Source organism: Hordeum vulgare, chromosome 3H (genome assembly GCF_904849725.1).
Source record: "Hordeum vulgare subsp. vulgare chromosome 3H, MorexV3_pseudomolecules_assembly, whole genome shotgun sequence".
NCBI classification, from domain to species: Eukaryota; Viridiplantae; Streptophyta; class Magnoliopsida; order Poales; family Poaceae; genus Hordeum; species Hordeum vulgare.
In genome coordinates, this window is record NC_058520.1 from 572139753 (window position 1) to 572155799 (window position 16047).

Sequence of the window (16047 nt, forward strand, 5' to 3'; positions counted from 1 at the left end):
TTCATCCAGCTTTGCTCCTCTCAGTCGCTTTGCCAAATTCATGGGCAAAGCACACTCTGCCATGATGAAGGCGTTCTCCTTCCTGTGCGCTCAGAACCACGATGTGGTTTCGTGCCTGATCACCTTCCAGAATGCCCTCAAGGCTCGTCTGAGAGACTTGGGCACTCTTGATGTCAGTGACGACAAGGCTCTTCCTGCTATTCCTCCTTCTGATTTTGGCTTCCCATCTGGTCCTGAGTGGGCTGATTTTCTTGACGAGGCTGATGGGAGTGGCTTGCCTGAGGATGATGATGATGAGGATGATGGTGCTGATGATATCTGAGCTTGGTTGCTATTTCTGCTGCCTCCCTTTTCGGTACTTGATGCCAAAGGGGGAGAAATTTATCCTAGTATTAGGCTTTGGAGTTTTAGCTTTTGAACTCAATTTGCATGTTTGAACTACGATAATATAATGGATAAACGACTATGATGTACTATGTATTGCTATCTATGAATGTCGTGCATCATCGTATGCTATTATGTTTTGTTCTATTACTCCATGTGATGATCTGCTCCCATATGATTTCTTCGATACACATATTAAGGGGAAGCTCCCGCATTTACCTGTTTTACCATGCATATAATCAGGGGGAGTTTCGACAAAACTCTCCCATTCATTCTTACCATGCATATAATCAGGGGGAGCCTCGTAACAAATCTCTCCTAAGCCACACATGTTTATTACTATTTTTGAGAGCTATATGTATGTTGTCATCAACTACCAAAAAGGGGAAGATTGAAATGCAGTCATGCCCTTAATCGTGTTTTGATGTTGGTGACAACACACATATAGATAACTAATCACTAATCCCCTTTTAAGCTGTTGTTAATGATCATGTGTTGATAAGGACAAGCTCATGTGCTAACAAGGACAAGATCAAGATAAGCATTCCTGAGTACTACATGCTTGAATCTTGTGGATGCTCACATGGTGGACAGATGAAGATGAATACACAAGCTAGGCTTTCCACATTGTGTACGGGAGAGCTTCTTGAAGACTTCATCATGTCTTGCTTTCATCTTGAGTCAAGAAGGAACAACAACACCAAGCTCAAGTGAAAGGGCTAACTCAAAGGTATTAGTTCCTTTGACGTTAGTGGTGCAGAGTGATGATCAACGAATAAAAGTATACACGCAAGTATAGATCATCGGTACCCCTTTTTTATGATTCTTGAGTCTTTAGGGATCCCACACTATTAAGAGGGGATCACTGGGTATTGCGATAAATTTGCTCAAACTACATATCTACTTCTCTGCTCATGCCACATCTCCACTGCTCTGCTTTGATCCCAAAACAGAACGTCCGACTCCTTTCGGATATCCGGAGCCTTGCACCAGAGTCAAAAACCTCGGACTTCCGGCCTCCCCCGATCGTCCGAGGGCCGGACGTCCGACCGCTTTCGGAAATACGGTGCCTTGAACAGAGTTGAACTCCCGGACATCTGACCCTCTCTTCGGACGTCCGGTCCGTGTTCGACTACACAGTGGCCAACTGATACGAACACTCCTTCGATCGTCCGACTCCTGTCGGACGTCCGAAAACCGTCGGACGTCTGACCACTGTCACACTTAAGTGACCCCAACGGTTACTTTAGTCTCCCCACTATATATACCCCCTCCCACTTCGTGAGAGGGGGTCCAACACAGCCATACCTTCATAAGAACACATTTCTACCTCACACACATTTGCTCACACCAAATTTTAGATCCCAAGAGCATTTGTGAGCCCCTTTGAGAGTTGTTCCAATCAAAAGATAGATCGTCTCCCTCTCCTCCTCTCAACCCAAGCTATTTGAGATTTGAGCAAGTTTTGAGCATTCCCCGTGATCTTGTTACTCTTGGAGGTTGGAGACTCCTAGGCGGTAGGAGTTCTTCGGAGAGGAATCAATCCGTGTGATTACCCCCGGAAAAGTTTGTGAGGGTTTGGAAGCCACCTCAAAGGCTTACCACTAGTGGTTGAGAAACGCCTTCATGGTGTTATCTCAAAGGGAGAACAGGGTGAGTCTTCGTGGCGTTGGTATGCCTTCGTGGTAACATCCACCTCTCTAACGGTGACTAGCTTCCCTCCAAGGAAGTGAACATCGGGATACATCTTTGTCTCAGTGACCTTGGTTATCCCTAACCCTAACTCCTTACTTGTGGTTTACTTGAGCATACATACTTTGCATATTGTTTGTACTCATTATATTATGTTGGCTATTTCTTTGTACAATATTAATCGTTCAAGCATACCTTCTATATCCACATCTTCACACTTGCAGCTTTTGATATATCGTGTGCTATAGTGTGATCTAGTATCTTGTGTCGTTCACCTACTCGTCGTGTGATATAGCTCAAGTAAGTTTGTGTAACTTACTTGTGCTTGTTTGGTAACCGTGTTGTGTCCATCTTGGTAGATCGTGTTGTTGGTGCACGTTGCGGTGCCTATTGCATTTAGGATTTGTGCTTGAAAAGTATCCTCTTAGTTTATTTCTGCATTAGGTTTAAGCCAAATCCGAAGAAGTTTTAAAATAGCCTATTCACCCCCCTCTAGGCGTCATCGTGGTCCTTTCACAGTGAACATGTGCTCAGAATGTGTGGGTACTCTAACCGTCTGGCTGAGCTGGGAATTGCTTTCCCACCGGAGGCTATCACTGACAGAGTTCTTCAGTCACTGCCACGAAGCTACAAAGGCTTTGTGTTGAACTATAACATGCAAGGGATTATTGACTCTAGTGCAAGTGAGAGACTGTTGGAAATATGCCCTAGAGGCAATAATAGAATAGTTATTGTTATATTTCCTGTTTTAAGATAATCGTTTATTATCCGTGCTATAATTGTATTGAATGGAAACATAAATACATGTGTGTATACATAGACAAAATACTGTCCCCAGTAAGCCTCTAGTTGACTAGCTCGTTGATCAAAGATGGTTAAGGTTTCCTAGCCATAGACAAGTGTTATCGCTTGATAACGGGATCACATAAATAGGAGAATGATGTCATGGACAAGACCCAAACTATAAATATAACATGTGATCGTGTTATTTTGTTGCTATTGTTTTCTACATGTCAAGTATACATTCCTATGACCATGAGATCATGTAACTCACTGACACCGGAGGAATGCCTTGTATGTATCAAACGTCGCAACGTTACTGGGCGACTATAAAGGTGCTCTACGGGTATTTTTGAAGGTGTCTGTTGAGTTGGCATGGCTGAAGACTGGGATTTGTCACTCCGTGTGATGGAGAGGTATCTCGGGGCCCACTCGGTAATGCAACATCACAAACAAGCCTTGCAAGCAATGTGACTAAAGAGTTAGCCACGGGATCTTGTATCACGAAACGAGTAAAGAGACTTGCCGGTAACGAGATTGAAATAGGTACGGGGAAAACCGACGATCGAATCTCGGGCAAGTAACGTACCGAAGGACAACGGGAATGATATACGAGATTCACACTTAACATAGAGGTTCAACCGATAAGTGTTGGAATTATGCCCTAGAGGCAATAATAAATATGGTTATTATTATAATTCCTGTATCAAGATAATAGTTTATTATCCATGCTATAATTGTATTGAATGAAGACTCATTTACATGTGTGGATACATAGACAAAACACCGTCCCAAGCATGCCTCTAGTTGGCTAGCCAGTTGGTCAATGATAGTCAGTGTCTTCTGATTATGAACAAGGTGTTGTTGCTTGATAACTGGATCACGTCATTGGGAGAATCACGTGATGGACTAGACCCAAACTAATAGACGTAGCATGTTGATCGTGTCATTTTGTTGCTACTGTTTTCAGCGTGTCAAGTATTTATTCCTATGACCATGAGATCATATAACTCACTGACACCGGAGGAATGCTTTGTGTGTATCAAACGTCGCAACGTAACTGGGTGACTATAAAGATGCTCTACAGGTATCTCCGAAGGTGTTAGTTGAGTTAGTATGGATCAAGACTGGGATTTGTCACTCCGTGTGACGGAGAGGTATATCGGGGCCCACTCGGTAATACAACATCACACACAAGCCTTGCAAGCAATGTAACTTAGTGTAAGTTGCGGGATCTTGTATTACAGAACGAGTAAAGAGACTTGCCGGTAAACGAGATTGAAATAGGTATACGGATACTGACGATCGAATCTCGGGCAAGTAACATACCGAAGGACAAAGGGAATGACATACGGGATTATACGAATCCTTGGCACTGAGGTTCAAACGATAAGATCTTCGTAGAATATGTAGGATCCAATATGGGCATCCAGGTCCCGCTATTGGATATTGACCGAGGAGTCTCTCGGGTCATGTCTACATAGTTCTCGAACCCGCAGGGTCTGCACACTTAAGGTTCGACGTTGTTTTATGCGTATTTGAGTTATATGGTTGGTTACCGAATGTTGTTCGGAGTCCCGGATGAGATCACGGACGTCACGAGGGTTTCCGGAATGGTCCGGAAACGAAGATTGATATATAGGATGACCTCATTTGATTACCGGAAGGTTTCCGGAGTTACCGGGAATGTACCGGGAATGACGAATGGGTTCCGGGAGTTCACCGGGGGGGGCAACCCACCCCGGGGAAGCCCATAGGCCTTGGGGGAGACACACCAGCCCTTAGTGGGCTGGTGGGACAGCCCACAAGTGGCCTATGCGCCAAGAGAAGAAAAATCAAGAGGAAAAGAAAAAAAAAGGAGGAGGTGGGAAGGGAGGAGGACTCCCTCCCACCAAACCTAGTCCAACTCGGTTTGGGGGGGGGAGAGTCCTCCCCCTTGGCTCGGCCGACCCACTTGAGGGTCCTTGGACCCCAAGGCAAGGCCCCGTCCCTCCCACCTATATATACGGAGGTTTTAGGGCTGATTTGAGACGACTTTTCCACGACAGCCCGACCACATACCTCCACGGTTTTTCCTCTAGATCGCGTTTCTACGGAGCTCGGGCGGAGCCCTGCTGAGACAAGGTCATCACCAACCTCCGGAGCGCCGTCATGCTGCCGGAGAACTCTTCTACCTCTCCGTCTCTCTTGCTGGATCAAGAAGGCCGAGATCATCGTCGAGCTGTACGTGTGCTGAACGCGGAGGTGCCGTCCGTTCGGTACTAGATCGTGGGACTGATCGCGGGATTGTTCGCGGGGCGGATCGAGGGACGTGAGGACGTTCCACTACATCAACCGCGTTCTCTAACGCTTCTGCTGTACGGTCTACAAGGGTATGTAGATCACTCATCCCCTCTCGTAGATGGACATCACCATGATAGGTTTTCGTGCGCGTAGGAAAAATTTTGTTTCCCATGCGACGTTCCCCAACAATAAGATCTTCATATAATATGTAAGATTCAATATGGACATCCAGGTTCCGCTATTGAATATTGACCGGAGAGTGTCTCGATCATGTCTACATAGTTCTCGAACCCGCAGGGTCTGCACACTTAAGGTACGATGACGTTTTCGGTATAGTTGAATTATTGATGTTGGTAACCGAATTTTGTTCGAAGTCTCGAATGATATCTCGGACGACAAGAGACTTTTCAGAATGGTCCGTAGATGAAGATTGATATATTGGAAGTATCCATTTGGCTTCCGGAAGATTTTCGGGCATTACCAGTAAAGTATCAGGAATGCCGAATGGGTGCCGGAGTTCTATCGGGAGGGGCTAGTCACCCGAGAGAAGACCAAAAGGGGCCCAAAGGTGGCGCACGAGCCCAAGAAGGCCTAGGTCGGCCGAAGTGGAAGAAAAGGAAAGGAGAGGGGGCAATCCGAATTGGGGAAGGAATGACTCCTCCTTCCAAGTGGAATTGGAGGACTCCTCCCTCCTCCCTCTTGCGCCGGCCGAAACCCTAGGGTTTCCCTAGGGCGCCGCCGCTCCCTCCCTCATCTATATAGTGAAGGGGAGAAAGGCTTTTTGCACCACTCAAGCCAAAGTGCAGCCCTCCTCCCCTCCACAACTTCGACACCCCGTAGCTAGATTCATCCGGAACAGCGAAGCCCTGCCGTAGTAAGCTCCACCACCATCACCGCCACGCTGTCGCGCTGCCAGAGAATTCAGCTACCTCTTCGCCCGTCTTGCTGGATAAACAAGGCGGAGATCTTCACCAAGCTGTACATGTGCTGAACGCGGAGGTGCCGTCCGTTCGGTACTAGATCGGGACGGAGTTCGTGGGAAGGATCGTGATCGGATCGCGGATACGTTCGACTACATCAACCACGTTTCTTAATGCTTCCCACTTAGCGATCTACAAGGGTATGTGGATCCGATCTCCCCTCTTGCAGATGATCATCACCATGATATGTCTTTCGTTTTCGTAGGAAATTTTTTGTTTCCCATGCAACGTTCCCCAACAGAAATAATACAAAGACGTATCTTGTCCTCTTTTTGTCAGTCGGATATAGTTATGCGTCATATTGAACCCACTACAACGCACCACTCTTAGTGAAGAAAAATCAATCTACTTGGCCAAAGCAAATCAATAGATCGGAAAGATTTAGGAAACTATACCGATCATGCACATAAGAATCATATTTAGAATAAAGAAAAAACTCAAATATTTATCACAAATAATCTGAACATAAACGCACAATTTATTGGATCCCAACAAACGCATCACACAAAAGAATTACATCGGACAGATTGAAGCAAAGATGTGATGATCATTGTTTTGAAAATCAAGAGAGGGAGAGATAGCCATGTAGGTACTAACTACGAACCCGTAGGTTTGTGGTGAACTACTCACACATCACCATGGGAGCAACAAGGATGATGCAGAGGCCCTTCGTGATCGACCCCCTCCGGCAGGGCACCAGAACAAGGCTCCAGATGGGCACACAAAGGAATAGAGACTTTCAGAGATGGGAAAAGTGTTTTTGGGAGGCTCTCTAAGGTTTTTGGGATATATGTGAATTTATAGGACGAAGAGGTACACCAGGAGGTAAACGAGGGGAGCATGAGGCAATAGGGCACGTCCTAGGCCCTGGTTGCGCCATGTTGGTTCGTGCCTCCCTCGTGAGGCTTCTTGCCTCCTCCTGAAGTTTCTAGGTCTTCTTTTGGTCTAGAAAAATCACCAAAAAGTTTCGTGGAAATTGGACTTTGTTTGGTACTATAAACGTGAAAAGCCAAAAACATGCATAAAACAACAAGTGACACTCGACAATGGGTCAATAGGTTAATGATAAAAAATAATTTTAATTGGTAAATAAACTCCCGAAAAGTATCCTATAATGATAATATAATAGCATGGAACACTCAAAAATTATAATGATAATATAATCGTTAACTTCGAGAAACTAAGGGTTCAGGTCCTTGCTTGATCTTCCATTGTCTACTCTGTCCATTCAAATTCACGATCTAAGGTTGCCATAAACATTTCTTATAGTTTCCTTCTAAATAGTGTACCCTCTAGTACTATCTCTTGTTTCAAATAAATGTTGCTAAAGTTATTCATGGAGATATTTGCTCACTACCTGGCTATCATAATTTTCTTTGAAAAGAAAGAAAAATGGAAAATAAAAACAGAAAACCATTAACGCCGAAAAAGATACAAAGAAGCTCTCCCACCTCCATGTCCCTCTTTTCTCCCAAAAAATCAGGGTGCCGCATCTCGATTTCGGTTGTTAGCCACACCATCCACCGCACCCACGTGCTTGAGTGCTTCCCTTGGCTTGCTACAATGAAATTTGAGACTGCAGGCAGGTCAGGTACGTACCATTATAGCCGAGAAGCCCTTCATCCCGGACAAACCCAAAGCACTCATCCATACTCCGTCTCCCAAGCTTAATAAATAGCACCTCCACCTCGCTGCCCCAACTCGTGGTGTACATTTTATCAGGGTACCTACGACCAGTACACGACCCCAACATGATAAACACCATCAAAATTAACACAAATACATACGGACATAAGTGACATGAGCTTGCCTCTGATGTAGAGGGTGAGGAGTGGGGTTAAAATCAAAACCGCATCCGAGCGACCGTGTGTCATCCAGTGGCATGATGGCAAGCAAGACCGGCAACCTAATCCTGGAGGAGAGGAAGCACAGGCCCCCGACAAAACCAATTCCCGCAGGCCAAAAACCATGGAGTAATTAGAGATTTGGGGCTTAATATGTTAGGAAAATCTGAAGAATTGAAGGAGGAGAATCACGTGGTGCTCTACGGATGAGAAGGCCTGACTGGGGCGAATAGGTTGCTCGAGAAGACCGGAGGCAAGGGGTGGCACCGCCATGTCCACGCAATGGGGAGGCAAGAGCTGAAATACGACCAGATGGGCTGGAACTTGACCAAGCGTGGCCCCAGGAGACGGTCAGATCGGGATGCAAAGGGTTGCTGGAAGATGCCAAGAGAGAGATGAAGGAGGGAACGGATGGCAGGGCCGCGGCTGCAGCTCAAGGAGAAACCCAGCGGACAGCGCGGAGGTACGCTGATGTTGGCACACGAGAAGGGAGGAGAGATACCGGGGCACGTGTCTGCGTTGGCCCGCTGCTGCTGCCGCCGGTGGTCATAGCCGCCGTAGAGAGAGAATATAGGGAGAACCCGAACCATATGGCAATTTCTTGATTGTTCGATTGAAGCGGTGACCGATTAGTCTCGACCTACCATCCCATGTAAATCCTGGATAAGCAGTAAACAGCCACGTACCTTGTCAAGGATGGACACGCAACTTTCTACAGTATAGTAAAAATATAAAGTCAGAAAAACCAGGAAAAGCAAACGCTTCGCCCTGTATAGTACAAGTAAACGCGCTACCGAGCTGCGCTACATCCCTTTTCCAAATTAAATTGTTGTACAATGCCATTGTACACAATTCCTGTCTTCTTTTCCACATCATATTTTCTTATTCTTTCTCTATCTATATATAGAACCCTCGTGTCATTTCTTTTTTGGTCTCATATAATTAAGGAATTATATACAGCTAAAATCCAATAGAATTTCGCCTATAAAAAAAGACTACTTTTCCTTGATAATATATAGGAAGAAGGGGTCATCTTTTTATTTTTTTAGGCATAGGAATATATATATATATATATATATATATATATATATATATATATATATATATATTGTCGCCCTGGGTAACTATTCCTCACCCCATCCCATCTCTCACGGTCAGGTTGTGAAAGGTAAAAAAGAAAACTACATGCGGTAAGATTACGACCCGGAAAGAAAAAGATAAGATTACGGTCTGACAAAAAAAAAACCTCTTTTCCATGAGGGAAATAACAACCGTAAAATTACCTCATGGATATGAGAAATTTACGTCGTGATCAGGGTGAGAAATAAGAGGAATAACTTATTCCTCACCCTCGATGTCTAACAGAGTATATATATATAGGGTCGCGCTATTCGTCACCCTGGCTGAGGAATAGTTATTCTTCATCCTCCTCTATTTTCACATTAGTACACCGTAATTTTACGTTTTTTAAATTTTAATCTTATCTCATACGTAAAAAGAGACCGTAAAAAAAAATACATAGCCACTGTAAAAAATATTTTATGTCACGTAAAATTACAAGCATAAAAACATAGTGTAAATTATACATAAAATGCGATTTTTCTGGTCTTATGATCTATATTTTTGTTTTCTTATGGCAAATTTTCCGTAGTTAATCAATATAAATGTATCTATTTGCATTTCAAATTTATTTTATTTATGAAATACTTGTAAAATTATCGTGAGTTCTATTCATCATCCGGGGTGCAGAATAGTTTATTCTTCACCCGAGATAATCTTACGATCAATTTATAAATAAATTACATTTAAAATATAAATATTTATATTTATATTAAATCACTACATAAAATTTGATAAAAGAAAAACAAAATTATAGGTCACAATACCAAAACAAATTGAGTTTATTGTATTTTTTGCACTATTTTTCTATGATCGTAATTTTACGTGACATAAAATATTATTACATTGAATATTTTCTTTACGGTCTCTTTTTACGTAACGGAACGTAAAATTACGGTGCATTGATGTTAAAATAGAGGAGGGTGAAGAATAACTATTCCTCACCCAGGGTGACGAATATATATATATATATATATATATATATATGATTTGCTATCAACACTAGTTGGGGTGGTTGCTATCTGAAACGTTTGTTTGCATCGAGATTCGCACTTTCTTGTAGATAAAGTTCTCTCTCACATGCATACACATGCGCGTATCCCAACATATAACGCGCGGTACAGATTGTTTACGCTCGAGCGTAACTTTATATCTTTGCTTCTCTCTCTATATACATAACTTATGGACTGCTCCAGGTTGTCTAAGCATAGAGCCAGCTCCTTTGAAAGGCCTCAGGTAAGAGCATCTCGAGTGGATCCTCTATATGGACGTGTATAGTAAATATACAAGATCTGGGCAGTTTTTTACTGCCCAACGACTCCCAGCGGCTCGTGAAAACGGGGGTGGAAACAACCACGACGAAGCCACGACGGTACGAGGCGTTGAAACAACCACGACGAAGCCACGCTCATGAGCTCGGCTGCTTCGTCCCGCCCGCCTCCGCTACTCCTCCCTGTATGAGCTCATGAGCGGGAGGGCGGGGACGAGGGGCCGCACGCCCTGCAGCCAGATCTGGCGACGGGAGGGGCAGGGCGGCGGCCTGGCAGAGGAGGGCCGGCGGCCTGGGCAGAGGAGGGGCCGACGGCCTGGGCAAAGGAGGGGCCGCCCGCCTGGGCAGAGGAGGGGGCGGCCGCCTGGGCAGAGGAGGGGGCGACGGCCTGGGAAGAGGAGGGAGAGGCGGCGGCCTGGGCAAAGGAGGGAGAGGCGGCGGCCTGGGCAGAGGAGGGAGAGGCAACGACGGGAGGGAGAGGGAGAGACAGCGACGGGAGGGAGAGGGAGAGGCAACGACGGGAGGGAGAGGGAGAGGCAGCGACGGGAGGGATAGGCAGCCACGGGACTGAAACTTCTGAACTTTAAGATTGCTGTCAATTTTACACGCTTTTTTTTATCTATTACAAAGACATGGATTACAAACTTATAACTAGGACATCACTCGTTTTCAAACTTTTGCCACACATGGTCAATTAGATCAAGTTTAAGCTGATCATGTTCATTGAAATTTCTAATCCGTTGAGTCATCTGAATAAACGAGCTCAGTTCTTCTGCATGAGTACGAGAGACTGTGACTCTTTCTCCCATTGCGTCAAAAGTGCATCTTTGTCGACCATTTTGTCGCTCCTCTTCAACTATCATATTGTGCATTATGACACAAGCTTTCATTACATACTGATTTCTTTATGTTTCCATCCTTTAGCAGGTCCACGAACAATGGCAAAACGGGATTGCAGAACTCCAAAGGCTCGTTCCACATCTTTCCTAGCCCCCTCTTGCTTCTTGGCAAAAGTTTTATGCTTTCTGCTAGTTGGAGCTGGTATGCTCTTCACAAATGTTGCCCACCGTGGATAGATACCATCTGCAAGATAATACCCTATTGTGTACTAACGACCATTGATGCTATAATTCACTAGAGGAGTGTGGCCTTCGGCTAGCTTTGTAAAAACAGGAGAACATTGAAGAACATTTATATCATTCAGAGACCCTGGTAAACCAAAATAAGCATGCCAAATCCAAAGATCTTGTGAAGCAACTGCTTCCAAGATCATAATGGGCTCGTTCACATGGCCTCTAAACATGCCATGCCATTTTTTGGGGCAATTTTTTCACCCCCAGTGCATGCAATCTATGCTCCCTAACATACCGGGAAATCCTCTTTCCTCCCCTATTGCAAGTAACCTAGCAATGTCTTCTTCATTTGGAGATCTCAGGTACTCTTCCCCAAAAACTTCACAAACTTTGATCACAAATTTCTTGCAAGACTCTAAATTAGTAGCCTCAACGGACCGGATGTACTCATCAACACCATCACCTGCTATTCCATATGTGAGGATCCGCATTGCCGCGGTCATCTTTTGTAGAGGATGTAACCCAAGAGCTCCAGAAGCACTTCTTTTTTGCGTAAAATAATCATCATAGTCATGCTCAAGTATACCACCAGCTATGCGGTTGAACAAAGTACGCGACATCCTAAATCTATGCATAAAAAGTAAATGAGACAGGGAAATGAAAAAAGAACCAAAGTAGAGAAGTGTACTAATTACGAACCTTCGTCGAAACAAATGTTCGGGAAAGCGAGGAACTTCTTTGAAGTAGTCGTTTCACAGAAGAAGAAATCCGGCATCTCTTCCTCGATCGATTGACTGACGTCCATGCTTGGAACCGCCATGGCGTCGAGCGTCCTTCCTCTCTTCCTCCTCGCACTCGGCGAATGCTGCAAGTATGAGTTCATCGTCGCGAGATGAAGATGACGAAGAACTCATGTCCCAAGTGGATGTGTTCATTGTGTTGTGTGAGAGTTGATAGAGAAATCTAGGTGAGAAGAGAAGTCACAGGTAGAAGTGTGCTGGAAGAAAGGTGATAGGGGTGGTTTATATAGATCAGAAATATGGTCGTTGAAAATATAGCCGTTTGAAAATATAGCCGTTGAAAATATAGCCTTTTGAAAATATAGTCGTTGAAATATACACGTCCTAATCTACACGTTCCACTGAAAAACTGGGACTTGTATAATTTAACAACGTGTATATGAACGTATATATGAAGATATACACGTTCAAATTTACACCATCCACTAGAGATGCTCTAACTGTGCGTGTCTACCGTGTTACTATTACTCCGCTTTGGTCGCTTCTTGAGCCATTTACATGTGCCAACTGCTATCTGTAAGCTATCCTAGTTATGGAGATTCTCTCGCTGACACCAAGCCAGCTTTGTCGCAGAACAGCCGTAGCGCGTGTCTCCGAGCAGTCAAAAAAGTTGGCACGCCTCTTCCATATGCCAACCATTCCAACTAAGGGGTTGTTTGGATTGTGACTATCCTTGTCATATCTTACCATATTATTTTTGCCACACTTGCCTTATTTGAGTTGCTCAAATTGTTAGCCACACATTGGCTTGCCTAAGGAAATCTTGCCACACTTTTTGTGTCTATGACATGTGGGGTTTAGTACTCATTAAAAAAATGTTTGTCTTAGGTGTGGCTAGAACCAAACACCCACCTAACTTGGTCAAACTTGCCTAAGTTAAGTTGTGACAAAGTGTGGCGAGGTGTGGCTAGGAACCAAACAGCCCCTAAAACCGCCACTGTCCTTTCCACCATAGCGCTCTCTTCTATTTCTGTTGCGGTGCCGCTCCTCCCTTAATCTGCTCTCTCCCACCCTCTTGCTTTGCTTGCTGCAGTGTATGATGGCCCGAGCACGACCAGCCAGCAGCCTCTGGTCGGTGGTGAAGACCGTGGGCGCTGGCATTCTCAGCTTCGGCTTCCCCGTACGCTCCACCGGCCTCGCCATCGCATGCCATGCTCCCCACCTTCGAGTCCTGCCCATGTGAATTGTAATCTCTTGCTGGTTGAGTGGACCGACGTCGCCTCGGCTGGTTCCGTGGCGACGTCGTCGCAATCCGGTAAGCCTGTTGCTGGGCCGACCATAACATAATCATATACAGTAGTACATTGACGGAGTGGTTCTTGGGGACCTGACATGAATGGGTTGCAGGAGCTTTGACGACGACAACAGAGGGCCTATTTCTGCGGAAGGAAAGGCATTCTACCGCTACGGTGGGGTTGTCAGCAGGCTGATGGCGCTGCCCGGTGGCCTTGTCCGGCTCCGGGGGACGACGGAGGGCCACTGCTGGGTGGAAGGCGATAACCCCAGCCAAAGCAAGGACTTCAGAACGTATGGCCCTGTAAGAGCATGGTTAATAGTATAGCCAATGCTGGCTATAAGTTATCTTATAGCCCATCTTATAGGTAGCTTGTACAATAGTTAGCTATAAAAAAGTACTATTTTTATCCTATATGGCCCACCTTTCATTCTTATAAAGCACCTAGGAGCACGTGCTAAAGCTGACTCTTCACAAAGAGCCCGTTTTCCTTCTCTCTCCTCTTCTCTCTCATCCAACTCAACAAAAATATAGTATTTTAATCCTTACAGCCTGCTGACTATACCTTATTGTACTTGCTTTAAGTAGCACACTCACATCCCTGTCCTTCAGTGCATGTCCCCCATGAGTCTCAAATCGCATGCAACTGAGAGCTGATCCTTCTGTCTGACAGTACAGACTCATAATATTTTGTTGCAAAATTAGTTTTCCAACTTCCAAGATATATCTTGACCCTTTCATGTGTGCTCTTTGTGATGAGCACATCTCGTATTAGATCTTGGTATTTGCATGCAGGTTCCACTTGATCTGCTGGAGGGGACGGTCACACATATATGTGGTGTTTCTTTTTCAGAGATTAGACTTTTTTTTAGTCCGAGCGATTAAAGAAAAAAGTTCCTTCAATAAAGTCTTTTTATAGTTTCTTAAAAAAAAGTCTCTTCTGTTTCTTTACCTAGAGACTAAAACAGACATTTTAGTCTAGTCCTCGGCAAAGAAACACCACCGTAGTCTGGCCGCCTCGTAGAATGGCTGGAGTACCCGACGGGATCCCAGAAGAAAGGATTAGGTTGCTCATCAACCCTGCTGGGTCCACGGAGGAAGTCACAGCAATTGCGAAGTCCTGTGATAGTATGGCTCCACGCATCAGTCCTGGAGGGGGAGGCTCCATTGCTCGGTCGCTCTCAGATTCTGTAGGTTCCTACCGCAGTGGCTGTAATTTCGTTTGGCTTCTTAACGAGTGAAATTACTCGTAGAGTGATCAGATTTGTGCTACAAACTCGTTTGTTTTATCAAATAAAGCCAAACCCGATTCGGGATGAAAAAACCCGGCTACGTGGCTGCCACGTCAGAATACCTTTGACTGCTCGCGAACTGACTAATTTGTACAGTGGTCTTTTTCAAACTAACCAGATGAACTGACAAATTTTTACAGCGATCATTTTACAAACTGATCGTCACAACATAACTTATGGAGAGGTGTGCTTCGGTAGACCCCTCCCCCCTCCATAAAATGTAGAAAGAGAATATATACCCATCCCGATATTCAATATAAGATGAGTATACGTACGGCGGCCTGTAGTGTACAATGTACAATACGAGATTGTGTATGTTTTCCTTTTTATATTTTGTGAAGGAGGCGGTCTACCAAAGTAAAAGTGCATAACCAATTGAGAGCATGCCTAGTTTGATAAAGTGCTCGAATCAGGCATTCCTCGGGGCTTCTTATGCAGCATGGGGGTCTAGCTTGAGAACTCATATAGGTAACCAAACTTCTAGAAATTGCATGTAGCATACATGTTTGGCACTGATGTAGGCGATCAAATGTGCCCAAAGCAACCAAATAGTTTATCGGTGTTCATTCACGACCTATATATACTCTCTCCCGTTATATCACAAGATCCAAGAAAAAGAAAATATGTTTTTACTAGTAGAAATCAGGGCTTTGATCCAGGCGAGATAAGAGCTTTAATCCTGGTACTGTTACGAACCGGGACCAATGGATGCACCACTTCTGGTTCATGAGGCCGGGGCGTCGGCAGGTCAGGGTCCCGGTTCGTCTGACCCCTTTGGTCCCAGTTCCAGACACGAACCGGGACCAATGGTCCTCGCTCCTCGCGCAACACCTTTAGTTTCGGTTGGTGGCTGGAACCGGGACTAAAGGTCAGTCTTGTGTCCCGGTTCTTGCCATCAACCGGGACCATAGAGATGCCTATATATACCCTCGCTCCTGCCAACCTATCCTCTTTTTTTGGCCGTGTGGGAGGTGTGCATGCCCTCCTCTGTTCACACTTAAGCTTTTTTCCTCTCCAAGCTCGACCTCCAAACTTCATTTTCCTCAAGATTTGTCTAGGTTTGGCGGTGCACCAACTACACAAGTGTTCTAAAAGGTTAGCTACTTCATCCTTTCATCTCTCACTGCTAGTTTAGCTCATTTCAAATGCTCTAAAAGTAGAGTGGTTTGTGGCTATTAGTGTAGGAGTGTATGTAGAAGTTCTTTTGATTTAGATGTATAATTTAAGCTCAAATTAACTTCTTAGAGTCTGCACATGTGTAGGTGTTGTCCCATCCCTGTCCTCATCGTCGTCGAT

At 44.8% G+C, this 16047-nt stretch overlaps 1 pseudogene; it reads right to left on the reverse strand.

The window, feature by feature from the left end:
• Positions 1 to 10545: 10545 nt before the first annotated feature.
• On the reverse strand, positions 10546 to 13368 carry LOC123442067 (annotated as a pseudogene).
• Between the last annotated feature and the right edge of the window lie 2679 nt (positions 13369 to 16047).